Genomic DNA, 21,587 nt, shown 5'->3' with positions numbered 1-21,587 from the left:
TCTCACAAAACTGAGATCCTTCCTCCTCTGCAACACAGGGAAAAAACTGATCTGCTTTGGAATTGTTGGTGAGGATTACAGACCGCCATCCTTTTATCATTCAAAAGCATGACATATATGCCAATGATTACCAAATCGTTACCAATTCTTTATTTCAGGTCAGTGACTCAGACTGAATGAAACCTATTAAAAAACCCTACACTGTGGAGCTACAAGCTACAAGATAGAACATACAGACTAAAATAAAGCATACAAGATAGAAGATCTGCAATTGTCCTTGTTATCAGCAATATACACGTTTTACAAGCTATGCACTGCAGGGGCAAGAGTTATCTTTGGGTCTGCTAGTAGAAATTGTATTTAAAATGTTTCAGTCCATCCCAAAATTGGATTACAACAGGTCTCAGGAACTCTTTGCATATGTCTCAATAAGAAAATAGAATAAAACAATGAGTTTGTGTTTCAGGATTACCATCACTGCAAGAGCAAAGCCTTTCCAAATATGGAGTTTTATGAAATTTTCCCTCCAGCTCTGATGGTATAATATTTTATTTTTTATTTTATTTTAATCCCATTTATATCCCGCCCTTCTCCGAAGACTCAGGGAGGCGTACAATTTAAGCACAAACCAATGTGCTTAGCAATATTGAACTATTGTTATGTAAATCCTCTTAGAAATTTGTTGAGAGTTGATCTAGATACAATGCCGCTTTACAAAATTGTAAGCTAAGCAAAAGTTTACTATATTCTGACTGTGATTCTTTATCAAGGATCCTTTGCTTAAGAACCACCACTGCTTGATCTTATCCCATAGGCTTGAGTTCCCCCTTGCTATATATATCAATTAATGTTAGCTCTATCAGACCTGGGGCTGAAAATGAACCTTTAGTTAATATTTAAAGGCGCATAACCATACCCTTGTTTCAACTTTTTAAAGTCTTATCTCTAGTTATCGATGATTAGTAATATGACATGTAAATTTTGGTTCTTTCCATTTCCCTTTGTCTTTAATGTTCTGGGTAAAATATCTTTCTTCTTAGCCTTCAGGCTAAATCATACCCAAGTTACACCATTTTTGCTAGACCAGTTAACTTAAACTCCACTGCAATAAATTTTCTGAGTAATTTATATGTTCCTCACTGTAACAAAATCCTATTTGCACTAATGCTGTTTACTGTTTCAGTACATATTTCCATACATTAAAGCATAAACCTGCCTGTGAACCACTTAAAAATGTGATAATAAAAGATAACATTTTGCTCAGTCAAATTTATTCAGCGCTTTTCCAGTCATGCCAAGTAGTTGTACCTTACGATTATTTCTGCAAGCGAGGCCATTAAATTGGTAGGAAAAGAATAAAAAAACCCTAAATGTTATCCAACAGGAATGGTTTAAAGAACATCATGTTTTAATGTGAACAGACATGGCTCTTAATTTTTCTATGATTGAGTGGCCAAACTTCTTTTCCCAGAGTATGCAGCCAGCACAGCCAGGATCCAAAAATCCAGTGGGCAACAGATTGTGAAAAACTGGGTAATCTAATCTAACCTCTTACTTTCACACAAACATCAAAAACACAAACACATAGTACATAAGAGAAGCTCACATTAGATATTGAGTCAATAGCTATTATATGGCTGTTCTAAAGGCATTATGATGCAGTGTTTTTATTCGCAACCACTTAAAATTCCACCACAGAGATGTGGATTCATGTGTCTAAGTCAAAACCAAGGGCATAGTATGGTTTAGCATTATATGTGAACCAGATCAATACCTTTTAATACTGTTGTCCAAGCAGCAAATTCCTAAATGCTGAGTGAGATAAACTTTTGATTATACATTCATAGCTATAACTTGAATTCAGCAAATAAATCATTATCGGTTTACCCAAACTTTTAACTTCAGAAAACTGTTGGTGAAAGAGCTATGTACAGGGAGCTCTGATCCTGTCTCGTATATCTTGCTCAGCTAGTTCAGTGAATACCATGCTTCTAGCCAAAAAAAGCCCCTTGACACACGCCTAAGCAAAATACTGAATCAGCCAAGATGTGGTCTTTTCAGCTGCGCTCAGCTTAACAACCCTCATCCAAGTTGACTCAGTGTACCCATTCCAAGCTCCTCCTCCTCCTTTGCCAAGTACAATCATCTATTTACAGAGGGCAGAATGCTCTTCTATTGTCTGGCAGTAGGCAGACATCATTCGAGGGCAACTGCCAACTTCTTCAGTATAGTGCTACCCCAGAGGAGCCAATGGCTTTTCTCCTTCTTGCTCTGCTGATCAAGTTGAAGGGGGGAAAAATCTATAAGGGCTTGTTTAATCAGGAGCATTGTTCTAGAAATCAGCTCCGCCCCATGCTAAGTATGACGGTTTTAGCAACCACGCTATTCATTCATTACTTTCCGGTTGGGGTGAAAGATATGCCATTCAAGTTAATACATAGCATTGCATTAATTCCTCTCCATTTTTTAAAAAAGTGGAGATGTCAATATCTGAAAAATCTATCTTAAATTAGGTTTTGTGGAGGAGTTGACAGATATCAAGCTAATTTAGGGACACGTCAGCTGAAAGAGGAAACTTTTCCATTATTCTTAAATGGCATACTGCAAGACAATTACTTAACAGCCCAATCCTGGGGCAGTTTTGCTTAATAGCTCAAACTGGGACATAGATGAGGAAAGCTATCAAATGTTATTTTAAAAGTACTGCCAAGTCAATCAAAGGTGATGTTCAATTCATGCCAACATGGGGCAAAACAACCTACCAGGTTCTTCGGTCCCTCAGCCTGGAGGTCTCATGGACATTGGCCACTTTTTGTTTGATTAGCAGAGACATTTTTTGCAGTTGCCCCAGTGTGAGGAGATTTTTAAAAAAATATTTATGTGACTAAAAAGTTACTTTGTTGAGGTTGCCATAATATAATTAAAGTAGGGAGTCAATTGATCGGTTAAATATTGCTAGGCGTTGGTGACTGCTTAAATTGTTTAAATTCACTGACATACTATCAGTTAGCAATAGTAAGAGAAAGGCCTCCCTGCCCCTTTTCATGCACAGCATCAAGCAGGAATGAATCTAGAAACATTAAAAAAAAGAGTTTGATACTGCACGAAATTTTTAGTGGCCGGGCAGAGGCACATATCAGAGTTGACCATTAGTTCCTCTTGTTAAATATAGGAAATACAAAATATGCCCTCCATGTGATCAGATGTCTGCTATGTAACTTCCTGAGGAGGCACTGAACTAAATTTTAGAGTTAAAAGACACTCTGCTGTGTCACTCTGTTGGCATCATATTTTTAACTCCTGAAACCTCTAAAAGAAAACCATTCAGAAAAGCCAAAATCACAATATGGGTTATTTTGAATGTGTTGCTAACATATACCTGAACAACATTTCACATCACCAACTCCAGCAAATTTTTTATGAAATCCTACTTAACTTTTCAAAGAAGGTTTAAACAGAAACATCTGCATTCTTGCACTTCTTTTTAAATTCTTTCAACGGCGCACTGAGCATTATTATAATTATGTTGTTGCTTGAATTAGACAAACATGGGTCCACTTATTAATCAATATACAACAGACTAGGTAGTTTCTAAGAAGCATTAACCATATTTTAATCAGGGGGCATTCTACAACAGCAAAAAAAATTAATGAAACACGTTGCACATTTGTATTCCTTTGTAATTGAAAATAATTATTAAAATAGCATCTTAGCCTATGAGAAGAGCATTATGATGGCTTCATTTGAGAAATAAAACATTGCTATAGTTGCATTCAGAGAAGTTATTTTCTCTATGGATTTCTTTTCTGGATCCATACAAAGCGGAAGACAGATTCTTCTTGAACCTTTTGGAAAACTTCCAAACAGTAGGAATAATTTGATGATGGGACAGCCATATTCATACTTAGATAGATGACAAGTTCTTATCTTCTGGATGTATTTAAGCAGAGGATGGATGACCATCTGTCATAAATTCTTTATTTAGACTTGGATGGACTAATGGTTTAACTGCCCCTTCAAACAATATGATTTTATAAATACCACGTAACTATAAAATCCACCTATAAACAAGCTTTTCTTTCTAAGATTTTGCCTTCCTGGAAGCAAGTTTTATTTCTTTGAGGTAGGCTTGACAGACAAGGTATAATTTACATTGTCTCATCTTCCTACCGATTCATAACCTAGATCTAACCCATTATTTGTTTTTAATGACACTTCCAAATGTAATAGTAAGTCTAACATGTTGCACCTTAATAAGGAGGTTTAAGTGGTTGAGCAAACATCACAATTAATTGCTGGCTCTGCACTGCTTCAGAACAACAGATAATTAGGCCACAAATTCTGTTCTCAGAAGCCACTATTTAACCAGCACTTCATAAAAGGCAAACAAACATGAGTTTCAGAGTGTTAATGTCAAAACCTTGAGAAATTGGTATATTGGAAACCACAAAAAGGCCATTAGTATGACCAAATAGACTTGCCTGTAAAGGCAATCCTGAGCCAGACATTAGAACTTTACATGGTGTATTAGTATATGTTTTATCCAAAACTAGAGTTAATGTATAGTTAGTACTCATTGTTAGTATCCTTCGATAGCAGTTTTCTCCATGAATAAAATAAATTAAAATTTGGGTGACTGTCACTTTACTTTGGGATAGGAAATTCCATAAATCAAATGTAGCTGTGTGAAAAGTATTTCCTTTTCAAACTCTCAACTTTGGAGGACCATGGGTTTTAGTATTACCAAAAAAAACCCTTCCACATCATGCATAGTTATACCCATTACTGTCCTGTCTCTATTCAGCCTTTTTAAATTCCTAGATGAAATGTGGTTGTCTTCTGCACTTTTGATGGGTCTTTTCTCTCTCTCCCTCTCGCCCCCCTCTCTCTCTCACACACACACATTCTGGGTATGATTATATCAGCAAGTATTGGTAAATGTATTTATATTCCTATTTAATGATACCCCATGCAGAAGCACAAACATCTCCAGCAAACCAAGACTGCATCAAAATGATGACATATGTACAATGACAAAAACTCTGCCTTTACATACTTGCATCTTATGTTTAAAGCAAGCCTTTACATCATGTTTTGGCATAAAGAGGTCGTGATAGCATTTTTATCCACAGCAAATGCATACTGTAGTGCTCAACCATAAATTTAAGATCTTTTTTCTGGATGCTTGTCACTAATTCAGAAGCTTTATGTGAAAGGAGATTAATTTTTGCTCCAGTGAGCATTTGTACATGCTTCATTAAACTGAACCTTACAATGTTTGCAATCTGAATCCCGGTTCTCAGAATTAGAGAGTTCCTCTTGATTTATGAAGCATTAATAGAAAAGTTATTGGTTTAATCTGCCACTGGAAGAATTCACCATGTATTTCTACTCCTTGTTTCCTTTTCTTTGTCCAGCTACTACTCCAGAAGAGGAGCTTTCTCTGTTTTTAATTCCATGACTAGAATCTGGCCCTCAAACTAAAATGATATGCTAAAACCATAGCCAAGACCAGGCATCATTAATAAATGTTAAATGTGATCTGGCTGATCCTGAACAGTAGCATCCAATACGGTGATATTTTGAGCAATGGAATAAAACTCCAACCTTTTCTCCTGAAGAAGAAAATGCCAATGTTGATAGCTGCAGAAGAAGCAACAGGCTTGGTTAATTACAGCCACATTAGTAGCAGCAGCAGCAGCAACAACAATTTAAATAGGTTCTGCAATCTGCTCCAGAGATTGGGATAATTTCTGGAGCAATTTAACTTCTGGAGACATATAGACAAAAAAAAGCACCATCATTTAAACTGCAACTTTATTAAAAGCACCAGGTACTTCCAGAAGCTTCAAAAGGGATGGAAAAAGCAGTGGAAAACAGAGAGACATTACAAGACAATAGTGGAGGTCTTGCCTAGGAGTTCATAGGCAAAGTGCCATAACTGCAAATTACCTTGTCATTGCAGAACTGCTCCATCAAACAGAGGTGATTTAAGCCAGCCAAAGCAATATAATTCCCTTGACAAATTCAGATAGAACGAATTTAGAGCAGAGGTGAGCACATTTGACTCAGTCCTTGTTACAGGCCTAAATATCAAGTTTTTGAGTGAAAGACAAATAATGTTCCTTCCAAATGCCGCGGAGGAAACACCGATCCCATCTAACAATTCTCCTGTAATCCAGGGTCCCCATGCAGCCATAGGTGCGTTCACCAAAACAAAAACCAAAGCACTTCCACCTCCCCATTGCAAACCTTTGTGCCTTTTATCTCTCCGAAATCCAATTGTCCCAGACAATCCCCCCCAGCCCCAAAAGGGGGGCTCAGTTGAACCCAAAGGAAACCATCGCTGCCAAAGAACGCATTTCCTGCCCTCGCTGATAGGCTGCATCCAGCCAATACGGACCTAGAAAAGATCCTATCGCAGCCCTTGTCTGATCCGAGGGGCCAGAGAGAGAAAGCGCCTCTCCAAAGCGGCCTAGGGAAGTGGGAGGCCCCACCTTTATGCTCCCGGCTCCCTGACGTGCGGCTCCTTTCCTTTACTCTCCCGGCTCCCCGCCCCCTTTTCCGGGCGCAGACAGATGCAGCGGTGCAACTGCGGCGCCGGCCAGGCAGGTTAGGCTGGTCGGAAGAAGGGAGGAAAGATTACAGTCTGCCCGGGCAGGCAAGGCGGGCAGCAGCTAGTGAAGAAGCGGGAAAATCCCCGCTGCCCTCCAGAAGCCGGGTGGTGGTGGTGGTGTCATGACAGTCTGGCTGGCTCACCCACCTGCTTTCCTCTTCGTCCTGTCTCCTCCCGGGCACCTTTCCCTGGGCTCAAGTCAGCGGGCAGCCACCACTTATGCAGCCCAAGCGGTCTGCTGCGGGAGCGTCCGGCACTCCTATTTAAGTCGCCCGTAAAGGGAGGGCAAAAAAAAAACCAACAACACCAAGAGTGGGAAAGAAAACAGCGCACGGAGCGGAGGCGGCGCGGCTGAGTGTCTTGCGTAGCGCCAGGCCCGCCTTTCCAGTAAGCGCAGGGACACGAGAGAGACACTAGGACCAGTTAAAAGCCAAGCGAGCCGGTTGGCGTGCGCTCCTCGGCGTTCGCACCAATAGGAGGGGAGGAGGAGGGCGAAAACCACGCAATGCCAAGGGCAGATAATCGCGCGACGCGGCGGAACGTCGGAAGTCGGTCCGGGCGGTCTCAGTCCGAGAAGCGAGGGGCACCGCACGTGATCTCTGAGTTGGCGAGCGCTCGGAACGTGCTCGGGGCCGCACGGTAGTTTTGACGGCCTCGGACCAATGAACTGGTCTGGCAATTGAGGGAAGCGCACGCTGTCGTGCATAGGAAGTGCATGACGACGCCAGAAATCAATCCGTTCCCTTCTTGGATCTGTCCTATCGCATCGCTTGTTCTCGTGAATGAATTCGGTCGAAAAAAGCAAGTTGCAGAATTATATGCTTTGGCTGAATTCAAAGCCTGGAAGTGAGGGTACCCCGGTCATCGCAACCCCTCTTTTTTTTGCACATAGGCTCGGGAAAGATGGGCAAGGCAATCCTAAATACATCCCTGAAGTTCCTCTTATGTTAAGATACAGGCTTATAAATAGAGGGGACAAATACTAACAAGCAAGATTATTCTTATTTCAAAGCATACTGAAAAGATGCATTCAGTCTCAGCCTGCCCCGGGGGAGAACACAACGTTTTCTTTACAGCGTGCAACCCTGTTGTGCTGGTTACTCCATTTCCTCAATAGAGACATTTATTTAGAAGCAGGTCTCATTGAATTTAACAGAGTTTGCCTTCCCACATATTTGCACGTGCACACATTCTAACAGCTGGCTGTTAGGAAAGTAAGAGTAGTGGAAATCAATGAAAGTTGCAGAAAAGTAAGTTGCAAAGGTTTGCAAGAATGCTTGAACTATTTCGTTTTTAACATTTTATATGAAAACAGTTTAAAAGATGTGGGTATTTACTGCTCTAGAAGGTGATTTCCTGTGAAATGTATATCGGGTAGATTTTAAAATCCTGCAGTTTTGAGATGTTTTGACATTGAGACTGAGTTACAAGTTTAATCAGATAGGAGTAGGAGTAATTCCTGTATATTCTGCCTAGGGCCTCTCATATGTATCCAGATTTTTTTTTGTTATTTCTAACTTCTAGAATTCTTTACATTTCTTAGTCAGAGATTCTTTTTCAGCTAATAACCCAACATCAAGTATTGTGACTCCAGGCTGACCCTTCATCCTGAGTGATAAAATACAAAGCAAAGGACACTGTTGATAGATACCAGAAAAGGAAGGGCTGCAGACTTCATATGCATAGATGTTTAAGATAGGGTTGGGATTCATGACTACAATAGCAACCATGGACCTGACCAAGTTATTAAGGGCCAACAGACATAAGTGGTCACACGGTAGACCTGTTTTTTAATTTCAGGACAGAGTGACTTGATCTGAAGGTATAGAATATTACCATCAGTCGTTTCTCATGGTTTTCACCTTGCTCCATTCCCCACTCCCACCCTGTATGGAGGTAGAACCTATTCCATCGGTCCATCCCAGGTGGCTAATGGACCGGACTGGGTTTCAGAGGGAATGTGAGATTTTTTTTTCCCCCAGTGATTTGTTAGGCTGTTCAGCTAGACAGGTCATCTGAGGCCTTAGTCTCTGCCTGGACTAGCTGTCTGATGAGAACCTTGACTTGAATTATTTTTAATTTTATATGTTATCAATCCTTGGGAGCTCTCTGATACTTTTTTTAGGCGATTTGGGAGATGACAGCTAGAGCATTGCTGGAAAAAAGTGAAGAGCAAACTCAACTGAGCATGTACATGAACCCATATTAGGGGTTATATTTGGCAACAGAGGCACAAAGTGCAATTATTCTTGCATTTGCAGGTAGCCAATTGGAGGCTCTGTTTAAAGTGGCCTGTTTCTTGCTGGGGAGGAGGGAGGAGTTACAAGAATATCTACAGCTACTAGCTACTGTTAGAAATATTCTGGGCATTTTGCAGATAAACTTGCTCAGATCCACCCTAACTCAGACCTTGACTGGGCAGATACTGTCAACCTGGCCAAAAATGGTTTAATCCTGTTACCTCATGTTTGATTCTGGGACTTTTTAGGAAGTGGATAGGATGCACATGGAAAGCCAGTGTAGTGGTTGAGGCACCAGGCTAGAATTACAGTCCTGCCTTAGGCACAAAATCAACTGGATGACCTTGGGCTAGTCACTCTCAGCCCTAGAAAAAAAGAAATGCAAACCGCTTCTGAAATACCTTGTCAAGAAACTGATGAGACTTGTCCAGTCAGCAATCAAGAATCCAAAATTAACTCAAAGGGACATACATACAGGATCTGGCCACTTGTTTATGGGATCTTTGTCCCTCCTAACGCTTTGTCCCTTCCAAGACACCCCCTTGGTAGGTGATTGGAGCAATTTCATCCTTAAAAGAGGGGTGTTTCTGCCTACTGCCTGCATGGGTCCGGAGTACCTTAGGAATCACCTGCTGCCAGCGTCAACGTCCCTCCGTCCAGTGCGCTCCCACAGAGAGGGCCTCCTAAGGGTGCCGCCGTTCGGAGAATGCCGTCTGGTGGCTCCCAGAGGGAGGGCGTTCTCTGTGAGCGCGCCTGACCTATGGAACCGTTTACTGGTTGAGCTCCGGATGGCTCCCGACCTTCGCTCCTTCCGATGTGACCTAAAAACATATCTGTTTAAGCAATCTGGTCTGGTCTGACGGGTTCTGTTTTAATTATTGTTTTAAGATAACTATTTGTGCATTCTGTTATTTATGTCACTGTTCACCGCCCTGAGTCCTTAGGGAGAAGGGCGGTATACAAGTCAAATAAATAAATAAAATAAATAAATACTTTAAATGAGAAGGAAGTACACTCCCTCCTCAAAAAGCCACAGTTGCACTGTTTGGAGTTGAGTGACATTTGATAATTACTTGATGACAGCAAAGCTGGGCTGGGGGTGGTGTGACGACTATCTTCTTCATCTCTTGGTGACTTTTGATACTTTATCATGATTGTTTTATGGACCAGCCGTGGGTTTGGTGGAACAATGTTGTGGTGCCCCAAAGGTACTTCTTCGGGAGTCAACTGGACTTTCTTGCAGACTACAGGAATCATTTGCGCTTCAGTTTGAGATGCAGACAACATAGACTCATCCCCAACAGCCTGCGCCTGTCTTCAACAGTGAAGGGACACAGGGCAGAAAACATCCTGCAGCCAAGAAGGCTCCACACACATTTGCACTACTCAGGTGACCCTGTGGACACAGGTAAACTTCCAAATGGCCTCAACGACTCTCTAAAAGAATGCAAATGACCAGCTGTCTGCAAGGAATATAAATCCTTCCATTCCCCACCATCCAGTCAGAGCTGAAGAAGCTTTTTGAATGAGAAGTGAAATATCTTCAAAGAAAAAAAAACCCCAAGAAAGTCCAGTTACCTCCCCAAAAAGCACCTTTGGGACAAGCATGATCTGGATGACAGAGAATCTCCACAGACCCTGTTGTGGTGTATCTCTTTTCTACAGATGATTCCTGCCACAGTTGTCAGGTGCAGAAAAGTCCAGTTTAAAATCTCTGGTTTTAGAGGTGCCTCAGGGTTTTACAGTCTCATTGCTCCTGTTTAACATCTATATGGTCATCAGTCAACAGTGGGTCAGATATCATCAGTATGCTGTGCCTAGAGTCTGTTTATATCTGAAGGAGGAAGAACAAATTTAAACTAAAGCCTGAAAAGACCAAGTGGCTATGACCTCGTAGCTTTTTGTGGTGCCAGAGATGCTCATGCTTTCTTTCCCATGGAAAACTGGTGAGCAATTGGAGTATCTTCCTCGACTCACAGCTCCTGCTTGAAGAAGAGGTAGCAGTATGGGCAGGAAAGCCGCCTCAGATATCCATCTGCTAATACTTTCCTGAACTAAGAGTCATTTTGTTACAATTACTTATGCCTGGATGACCTAGTATATGAATTATTGCAAGGCGGTCAAATATGAATTGCCACTGAAAACCACTTGAATGCTTCTCGCTGCACTAAAATGAAGCCATTAATGAATGCTCTCTGGTTGTAGTTACATGGTCACTTTGTGAGAGTACCCATAATATGCTCTCAAAAGTCTATTGATGCCTACTAATGTTAACACTGCAAGATAGTCCATACAAGATGCACAACCAAGAGTACTACCTGTCTTTATTGTTAAGGTTACATTAACAGTCTTGCAAGCAAGACTAAAAGCATTTGTCTTCTCCTTTCTTTTTACTGTGTGGAAAACTAGGGAGAGTGTCTTCTGAAATGTTTCCTACTCTTTCAACCTCCCAAGTAAACCAGACAGGAAATACGACTAGATGAGCTAATTCTATTAATTGTAAGGATATGTTAACAGAATCTTGCACATCTGAACTTACAAACTTCCCACCACCACTTTTAACTGCCTGATCCATTAGGGCAGGTCCTTCCTAAGTTTCTTTCTCTGATCATTAAGCCACTGGGGGCTCCTGTCTCTTATCTGATTGTTGATGCTGATTGTCAGCATCTCTTCCCCTTGTTCCCCAAGGCCAGACATACATTCCATTACGGGCTCCATCCCCCTTCTGTGAGTTGAGACATATTTTATATGCCAGTTGTCCAGTCTGCTGATTTCCCTCCTGTCTCCGAGATCCTCACATGCAGTTATAGTTTGTGAGAATATTTAATATTAAAGAGACCATTCTGGGTTCTTATGTGCCCAGTGAAAGATGTATAATTGCTGGCTCCCAGACTGGTCAAGGTTCAGGACTCTGCTTTGTAAACAACTAGTTTTAAGCTCTTCCATTATCGGTGAAGAGATTGATTGGTTTGGCAGGTTCATAGGAAGGCAATTACCGGTATAAAGAAAACAAATGTTTCCACACCAAATACATTTTGGGGATATATTGATTTATTTTAGAATTTTAGAAGGAAAGTAGTTCAGTTGCTGGAATTAATGTAACCTCTTCCCTCCCTCCTTTTCTTCCCTTATTTTATAGGATTTAATACTTGCTCAACTCAAAAGAATCCTGGTGGATTACAAAAGATGAATAAAAGCAACAATAAAACACATCAAAATTACTTTTAAAAAACCCACGCTAAAAATAAACATTCCCCAAGAAAGACACCAATAAATCTTATCTAGGGTTAAAGGCCCAGTGAAATAAAGATGCCTTTAAAGCTCTTCTAAAAACTGCAAAGCAGGGAGCTTTACAGTCTTCTAGTGTAATCGGTTCCAAAGTAGGGGATAGTTACAGGGATGGCCTGTCACCCATGTCAGAGAAAAAAGGGGCTCTTAAGAAACGTCCCCAAGGTGTTCTCTCATCAGACAGCCAGGTTCAATCCTAGTATGGTAGAAGCTGATGTAACCTGATGTAGAGAATAAGGAAGATGATCTTGATGGAGATATGCAGATTCCATTGCTAAGGCAATGAAGCATTTTTTTAAAAAATCCAGAATGTCCACATAACATTCAGAAACAAACAGATACTTCCTTAATTCACTGAAGGAAGGAAGCACACTGAAGGAGAAGGAAGTACAGCAAAATCAGACTTGCAATCTGATTATAGCCAATCTCAATAAAAGTTGTAGATATCTTGTGGAGTTTATTTAATTGTCTGGTCTACCTACTGGGGCTGGCATCTGATGATGCATCATAAATCTTGGTAAAGAAATGGAGTGCCTGCACAAGCTTGTTTCAACCATCCTGGAGAGATAGAAAAATATTCAACTTCTTCTAACAGTTACTGTGCTATTGGAAAGTTGAAGGGTAAAGATCTCTGACCATTCACAAAAGTTCTGGCCCCATTCATTGACCAAAAAAAAAACAAGAGCCACAACTTGCTGTTTGAGCAACAGCTTCAGGAAAGGACAGTGTTCAGTCTTCCTTATGCTTCATTTAACGTATAGTTTGCCAATTGTTTCTGGTCTCATCCTCTCTCTCTCTCTCTCTTTCCACCCACCATTCATCTATTTTGTGTGTTGTCCATAATTGTCTAACAACGAATTGCAGTAACATGCATGTGATAGACATACAGCCAACTGTGCTTTGTGAACTCATAAAGTAGCATACATAGCTCAGGAATAACATTTGTTTCCCAAATCAGTGTCTGTTCTTATATTAAAGAATCATGCCACACCCATGAGACTCCCAACTTCATACCTATGAACCAAAAGGAAATGAATTTGTGGACATTTATCATAATGATAAATGTATATACACATATGTACACAAATCCCTGCAGATTTCCCTGATTTCCTGACCAGGTGATAGAGCCAGATACAGATCCACAACCTGATATCTTAGTGGAAAATCTTACTGCCTTTTTTAAAAATAGTGTAATTATTGCATGATATGGACATGAAAATGAAATGTTTCCAGTTGCAACTTTCTGCTAGAGCACAAGTTATGAAATAGGTTAGAGGATTTATTACATCACTATTCAGAGTTCTCGTACATAATTTTAAAAGGGTTGCAATGACACTAATACCAATGTGACAATACATGTTCTTTCCTTTTGGCTTATAAGGTAAAGGTAAAGGTTACCCCACATATGCGTGCTAGTCGTTTCCAACTCTAGGGGCCGGTGCTCATCTCCGTTTCCAAGCCGAAAAGCCAGCACTTGTCCGAGGATGTCTCCGTGGTCATGTGGCTGGCATGACTAGACACCAAAGGGGCACGGAACGCTGTTACCTTCCCACCGTAGTGGTCCCTATTTTTCTACTTGCATTTTTACGTGCTTTCGAACTGCTAGGTTGGCAGAAGCTGGGACGAGTAACAGGCGCTCACTCTGCTACGTGGCACTTGGGATTTGACCCACCAAACTGCCGATCTTCTGATCGACAAGCTCAGCGTCCTAACCCACTGAGCCACCTGTTAGTAATTTTCTTCTTAAAGGCTTACTTTTCTCTAGTTTCAGACTTCTCTATTATTTACTTTTCCCAAAGTCTACTCGGGGAATTTATGACAACTAGAACAGTTCATGCTGCCCTTGCTTGATAATGTTGTCATACCTGTTTTGCCAAAACTCTAAGCAGCCTAAAGCATATCCACACAATCTTGTACAGTACTACACAAGTGCATGATTTTCTTTGTTCAAGTCTCCTCAAATCCAAAGTGTTCTGCCAGTTTGTTAATGGAGGCTCTCTAGTAACAGAAGGTGGAGGAGGGGAAGACAAAAACAAAAAAACCCTTTGCTTTATGGTCCACAGAAACAAAAACATCCTGATTCTTTCACCTTCTCTTTCCTAATAGTTGCAGCAAGCAAGGGATCCAGAGATACAGGAACAATTAATGTCACGAGGCAACATTGCACGAGCCTTCTCTTCCTCAGAGGTTCGTCATGTACTCTCCCAACAGCATTTCTTGGGTGAGCCCCCTTCCTTAATTCTTTCACTCCTGTGGACCAAACCAGTCTTCTGCAAGCAGTTTCTAACTTGGCATTCTCTCCACATTCTTACTAGCCACTATGCTCACAGTGTGATATTTTTATTTAATATTTTTTTCCAAGGGAGTCAAATATTCGCCCCAAATTTAAAAGATCTCCCATGATTCCTTGCAGAAACCCCTGCCCCACCCTTGATGGCACTGATTTGAAGGTGTGGAAAGCCCTTATTCTCAAATTTTGCCCAATTTATTTGTTGTAATAACCAAGTTGTGAACTTACAAAGGATGACTTATATTTTATATTATCCATTGCATGTTGGCAATGTGATCCTAGGTCAGTTGTGCCAAGGTGATGTTTGTGGAAGTAGAACTGAAGACCATCCTTTGGACATGTTAATGCAATGTCAGTGCATGTATAAAACAGATGGGTCTTACTGGCATAACAGCCATCTTGTTTTGCATATGGTCCTATTTATTTATTTATTTATTTATTTATTTATTTATTTATTTATTTATTTATTTATAATGAGACTTGTATGCCGCCCTATCTCCCGAAGGACTCAGGGCAGCTAACAACAATAAAATACAAATAAATACAAATATTAAAAAAGAATTAAATTGTGTCAAAGTCCCACTAAAACCAATAAAAAACATTTAAAATCATAATTAAAAACCCCATTATCATCAGTCCAGGTTGGCCTGTTGGAAAAGATATGTCTTAAGGTCACAGCGAAAGGACCAAAGGTCTGGGGCCATCCGGAGCTCCCAGGGGAGTTGATTCCACCAAGCAGGTGCCCCAACAGAGAAAGCCCTCCCCCTGGGAGTCGCCAGCCGACATTGGCCGACGGCACCCTGAGCAGGCCCTCTCTGTGTGAGCGCACAGGATGATGGGAAAACGTTCCTGGCCGCAGACGGTCCTGCAAATATCCCGGGCCTAAGCCATGTAGGGCTTTATAGGTAAGAACCGGCACCTTGAATCTTACCTGGAGGGCAACCGGTAGCCAATGCAGCTCACGCAGGAGGGGTGTAATATGGGAGTATTGGGATGCTCCCATCACAACCCGCGCGGCCGCATTCTGCACCAGCTGAAGCCTCCAGGTGGTCTTCAAGGGCAGCCCCATGTAGAGAGCATTGCAGTAATCTACCTGGGAGGTGACGAGCGCATGAGTGACCATACGTAAAGCATCTTGGTCCAGATAGGGTCGCAACTGGCGGACCAGGCGAACCTGTGCAAATGCCCCCCTGGCCCCGACTCCAACATGATCTTCTAAACTGAGTCGTGCATCCAGGAGGACGCCTAAGTTGCGCGCCCGATCAACGGGAGGAAACACCTCTCCCCCCACTTTTTGCTGCAGTGCTTCTAGTTCCACATGAAGGTAAACTTTCTGCTTCAAACATTAATAATAAAATTCTCTCTTACTTCCTTAAGGACTAAATGACCACTTCATTTAAACAATTACACCGTAACCAATCAAAGTTTATTTCTGCTTGCCAAACCAAACAAGACAGTGGTTACTAAGGTATCAATAACAAAGAATTTAGAAAAAGGGTCACATGCCAAAAGCAAAAGTAAACATTCTCATCATAACTTCCTGTTAATAAAATGCAATTTCCAAGAGAAAAATAAACATTTATTGTCATTAAACAACATTCAGAAGGTTCCCTTTTTTTAGAGGTTGACATAATGTATTAGAATTTTTACATCCAATGGGACTTGCTCCTATATGAATGCATAATTCTCACAACATGAAGATGGGTGTATGTGGATGTGTGTTGTATTTTTATTTCAGTGCTTCCTTTTCTCTAAGGCAGCTGAACTGCCCATTTTCTTCTCAAAATAATCTTGTTTGGTAAGTTAAGCAGAAACATGACTGGCTTAAAGTCATGTACAGCAAAAGTAGGCAAGCTGCTTCTCTTCCCCCCCCCCCCCAACATTCTTCTTTTGCCCCATTACAAAAGATGAAGAGTCTCTTCCTTCCCTTAAGTTTCCCACCTTATTTATTAAGGGTATGCAAGGCTCCTTCAGAAAAACTAACTCAGAACATGCAAGCAAAGCAGAAATTCTTGGTTTGGATTGCTAAAACAGAATTCTGTGGAGGTATGAGTGGGACTAGCTTGCAAAGCAGCTAGGATAACAAGAACCAAGATAATACAGTTGCTTTAATAAAAATAATAAGAACTTGTGCAGATTTGCACCCTCTACTATCTATTCTGCTCTAACATTCTAACTAATAGTAAATATAATATATTTCAATAAATAGCAAATTAAATTTCTCCAGAAAACTATTTCTGATATATGTTCATATATAAGAATTATGGTTCATCGTTATCCCTGCTATATATGTGGGTATGTACACAATTCTGTATTTATCTATTTTTGTTATATTTATGTAGTGTATATTGGAGGTTTTGAGAACTGAATGCAATGAAACTTCATTTTAATGTACGCTGATTAGTGTACATTCAAAGTGACAATAAAGTTATTATTCTATTCTATACCTGAGCCTTTCCTGAAGGATTCTTATGGTAGTTAAAAGGCACTCCCATTCCTCTCCTTGTTCAGTTGATTTTTTGGGCCAGATACATGCCAGACTAAAATGTTACCAGCTAGTTTGTAGTTTAATGCATGGTGTGTGAACCAAGCCAGAAGGCTTTCTTTATAGTTCAGTATGGAACTATAATACATCACCTAAGTACCTGACTTCATTTAATACATCACAGGTTGAGTTAGCCATTAGTCAGCATACAGTATTTGTGTTTATAACTTTGATTTCTCTACTGTGTTAAATGCTGGTAATTTAAGGTGTTATGGACGTACATCCATGATTCGTGATTATCTGAACAAATGGTGGTATTAGGAAAGGATGCCTACAGGGCTAGTTATAGACCTGGGGATCCCAGGCAATTAGTCAGGATGCCAAATTCTAGGGGGTGCCAAAATGGAAAAGACTTCAGAAACACACAATGCATGTATAGCTTGTAAGCCGCCCTGAGTCTTCGGAGAAGGGCGGGATATAAATTGAATTAAAAATAAATAAATAAATAAATAAAACTTCAGAAACACACAATGCATGTATAAAATTTGTTAAACTTTTCTTGTTGCTCTAGAAACTTTTCTTTCTATATTTTTCAAAAGAGGTAATCCACAAAGTTGGTGGAGTGGTTGTGAGCAGTACACTAGCCAGATATTGCAAGTCACAAAAAAGAAACTATTATTCTGGGCCTCAGAAAATTGATAATTGTACTGAATCAATACAAAGTCTGCTAGGCAGATCCTGAGTAAATGAGTTGTGTGATTATCAACTTATTAAAGTTGTACAAAGAAAAGTAGTTGTGGCACACTCTGTGCCACAATGAAACATTCAAGGGTTAAATAAAATTTCACAGAATTGTTGCCATATGACAACAATGGGTGCTGATGTTATTAACATTCCTGTGATTCGCTGTAAATGGGGTGAATATGTCCGAGACTAAAAATCAAAAGCTTAAGGCTCAAAAAATCAATGAAGAAAGAAAGAGAGAGAGAGAGAGAGAGAGAGAGAGAGAGAGAGAAAGAGAAAGAAAGAAAGAAAGAAAGAAAGAAAGAAAGAAAGAAAGAAAGAAAGAAAGAAAGAAAGAAAGAAAGAAAAAGAAAGAAAGAAAGAAAGAGAAAGAAAGAAAGAAAGAAAGAAGAAAGAAAAAAAGAAAGAAAAGAGGGCATCTTTTTGAAATTCCTCAAAAAAATGGAAGATGAGCCAAACCATATGGGGCACCCTAACATGACTTTGCCTAGCGCGCCAAAATGTCTAGAGCTGGTCCTTATGCATACTAATACAAAATATTTCTCTTTCCAATATTGCACATTTCTTTGTATATTACCATCATTCTTTTATTAGAATCCCTACTTGTTCTATAGTATAATATCAGAACAACCAAAGGAAAAAGTATCAGAAAGATGTTTGAGAACCAAACATGCCTGTGCACCTTCAAGCTCAAAGAATGTCATCACATTTCAAATGAAATATGGGTGAACCCTTTGTTTATCATTTGATCAATTGCATGGATGGATAGTCAGGAATTGCCAAATTGCTTATAACATTAGGCTGCTTAAATTCCACTGACTTCCATACCTTGGAACTACTCCATCATGGAGTTACAAACATGCAGTTTTTTAATTGCTAGTTTCTGCTTAGGATTCAGGGAAAGCCCTGGGCTTGTTTCTGTATTATTTTTAGGCTACATTTTATATACTTATGGGATTAGGGGAGAGACTGAAAACACAGCCAAGGAGATGGTTGTGCTTTGGGGAAAAGAAAGAGACTGATGTTCATGGGACTGATATTATGTGCTCATTGCTGCCTGTTAAATGATCCAATAGAAATACAGTACTGATTAATTAATATGATTCTATATATGAAAGGTTTTATTTGTTATTGAAAACTGAGTTGCTTTTATATATTTATTGTAATATAGTCCCTCTGTGACAGAAATGGGTGGTTAAGAAATTAGGTAGGTAGATAGATAGATAGATAGATAGATAGATAGATAGATAGATAGATAGATAGATAGATAGATAGATAGATGGATGATAGATAAAATATGAGGCATGAGTTTCAAAAATTGAAAACTGCATATAGACTGTAGTGTGAAAAGATAGTTAACATGCATTAGAAATCTACAGCAAAACAGAGATAGGCATACTTGTTAGTTTTGGTTCTGTTGATTGATTGTTGCTTTGCTTACCCCAAGAAGACTTTGCTGTAGGCAGCCTGTTGAGTATGATGGAGAAAACTTTAGTTCTGCTAAGGTCTCACTACAAAAATTTGTTTCATATGCAGAAAATTAACACCAAAAAGCTGACAATGCAAAATGTGCTTACCAGAGGAAAAAAAATATAACCCCTTTATTTAGATCACAGTTGCCTGAGTTGCACTGAGTGAAGAATTGTTTTGGGCCACATATAAAATATATAATATAATTAGGTTATATAAATGACAACCTTTTTTATTTTTAAATATTTGTATTGTCTTGTGTGGCCATGTTATTAGCTGTCTAGAGCCGCACACAGCTTGTGGGCCACAGGTTGGACACCTCTGTTTTAGATGTTACAGTTGCAAATTCCAATCCTGAGTATATTTTCAAGAAAATAAATCCATGTGAACAAGAGCGGAAGTTTTTTATAACTGTTCTCTGAATTATGCCCTATGACATAAAATCAGAAGATATATTGTACAGCAGTAAAGTGAAACAAATGGAATAGAAGCAATTTGGTAACTTCCCCAAGTCTTACAAACCTATCTTAAAAGTTTAGTCTGACTTCCACCCTCAATGTCATTTCCAAAAGAACAATCCAAATGCAGCAAAAATGTTCAAAAATAAATAAATCACACTGGCAAAACTAATGGGAACAAAATAGGTAGTTTCAGACGATCGTCATTTGCTTTTTTCATTTTCCCCATTTTCAGTTCTACGTTACATAATTGCTTTGGGCGATCCTCTTGGATGGGGTAGCATTTTGGCATTCAAAAGTGGTGTGCAGTGTGGGAGTCTTCTTGGGCTCACTTCTGCTCGAAGAGCACATGGCAGCTGTGGTCAAGGGGGCCTTTGCACAGCTCCTTTTGGCTTTTCACTTGCATGTCTTCCTGAATTGGAAGTCTGTTCAGAGGATCAGTTGTGCAGCCCCTATTGGATGCACTATATCTGTGTTGTGTTGACATGTTGTCTATGTCTCTGTTTAACGACCAGATCGCAATTTGTTTTGGTTTGAATTAGATTTTTTTATGGTAATATATTGTGAGCTGCCCAGAGTCTGTTGGAACTAGATGGAGCCTAAATTGAATTACTAAGTAAATAAATAAATGATCTTCATGACATGTGAAAATACTTGCTACTGAAAATGAGCTTCATTGGAAGACTGGCGGCTAGAACATATAGGGAACGGTTGCTGGAATTGGGTATGTGTAGTTTAACGAAGAGAAGGGTGAGGGGTGACATGATAGCAGTGTTCCAATATCTCAGGGGCTGCCACAAAGAAGAGGGAGTCAAGCTATTCTCCAAAGCACCTGAAAGCAGGACAAGAAGCAACGGATGGAAACTAGTCAAGGAGAGAAGCAACCTAGAACTAAGGAGAAACTTCCTGACAGTTAGAACAATTAACCAGTGGAACAGCCTGCCTCCAGAAGTGGTGAATGCTCCAACAATGGAAGTTTTTAAGAAGAGACTGGACAGCCATTTGCCTGAAATGGTATAGGGTTTCCTGCCTGAGCAGGGGGTTGGACTAGATGACCTCCAAGGTCCCTTCCAACTACTACTACTACTACTACTACTACTACTTCTTCTTCTTCTTCTTCTTCTTCTTATTATTATTATTATTATTATTATTATTATTATTATTATTATTATTATTATTATTATTAAAATATGATATTTTACATCATTTGTTACAAAATTATTTTCTCAAAAGTTCCTAACAAATTAAGTTATATTAATTTTATCGTGATCTCTCTTTGTTCCTTATTTTGTAAAGCGAAGTAAAGAACATTCAATATAACCCCCAAATTGTTTACCATGTAGACTATGTTTTAACTATGAAATAAAATATATAAAATTATGACAGTGAAAAATAACAATAAAAGCTTAGTAAACAGTTGGGATAAGGAGTGAGCATTAATGCTGGATGTTCATTAAATTTGAATTTTTCATGCTTAAGTCAATTTAGGTAAATACAGAAATGACATAAGTTGATGCAAATAATATATACATGAATCACTCAGATAACTTCAGATTTAGTAGACTTTATTATTTTGGTGTGGTATTCAGACCCAAACTTCGTTCTTCATACCTGAGGTAGTTATAGCAAGAGGAATTAAATTGCAGGTTTGCTGTCCCACGGTATAAAAAAATGCTACAGATAAAGCTAAAATCTCCTTCAAGTTAAACTTCACTTCTGCGTGGCCATGTAGTTTTCTTGGCAGCAACAGGGAAATTATTTCTCTTGGCCTTCTGGCATGCTTTTTCAACTTTTTTCCCTACCTAATAATGTTCTTTGGAGGTCTCCTACCCAAGTACTAACCAGGCCCCAGCCTGCTTAGCTGCTGAGCCCAGGTAAGGTCAACCACCAGCAAAGACACAATAATATAACTTTGGAAACCAATGACAGAAGTTAAAAGCTTTTTTAGGCTGTACTTCTTGCTCCACATTCTATTCCAACATTATGTTCTATATTT

At 39.7% G+C, this 21,587-nt stretch overlaps 1 protein-coding gene across 3 annotated transcripts in view; it reads right to left on the bottom strand.

The window, feature by feature from the left end:
• ACSL1 (acyl-CoA synthetase long chain family member 1) overlaps nucleotides 1-6,983 on the bottom strand; it is a 38,085-nt gene extending 31,102 nt beyond the window's left edge. For 2 of the 3 annotated variants that reach the window (XM_081333085.1, XM_081333083.1), the window contains exon 1: nucleotides 6,764-6,983. The gene's annotated coding sequence lies outside the window, so the exon portion shown is untranslated. Of the gene's footprint in view, nucleotides 1-5,952; nucleotides 6,689-6,763 lie in introns of those variants that run through there. The other variant, XM_081333084.1, reaches the window with a different exon arrangement.
• Nucleotides 6,984-21,587: the final 14,604 nt, after the last annotated feature.

This window comes from Vipera berus, assembly GCF_964194415.1.
Source record: "Vipera berus genome assembly, chromosome: 7".
Classification (NCBI taxonomy): Eukaryota; Metazoa; Chordata; class Lepidosauria; order Squamata; family Viperidae; genus Vipera; species Vipera berus.
The sequence above is the reverse complement of the archived record's forward strand: the minus strand, read 5'-3'. Positions and strand labels throughout refer to the sequence as shown.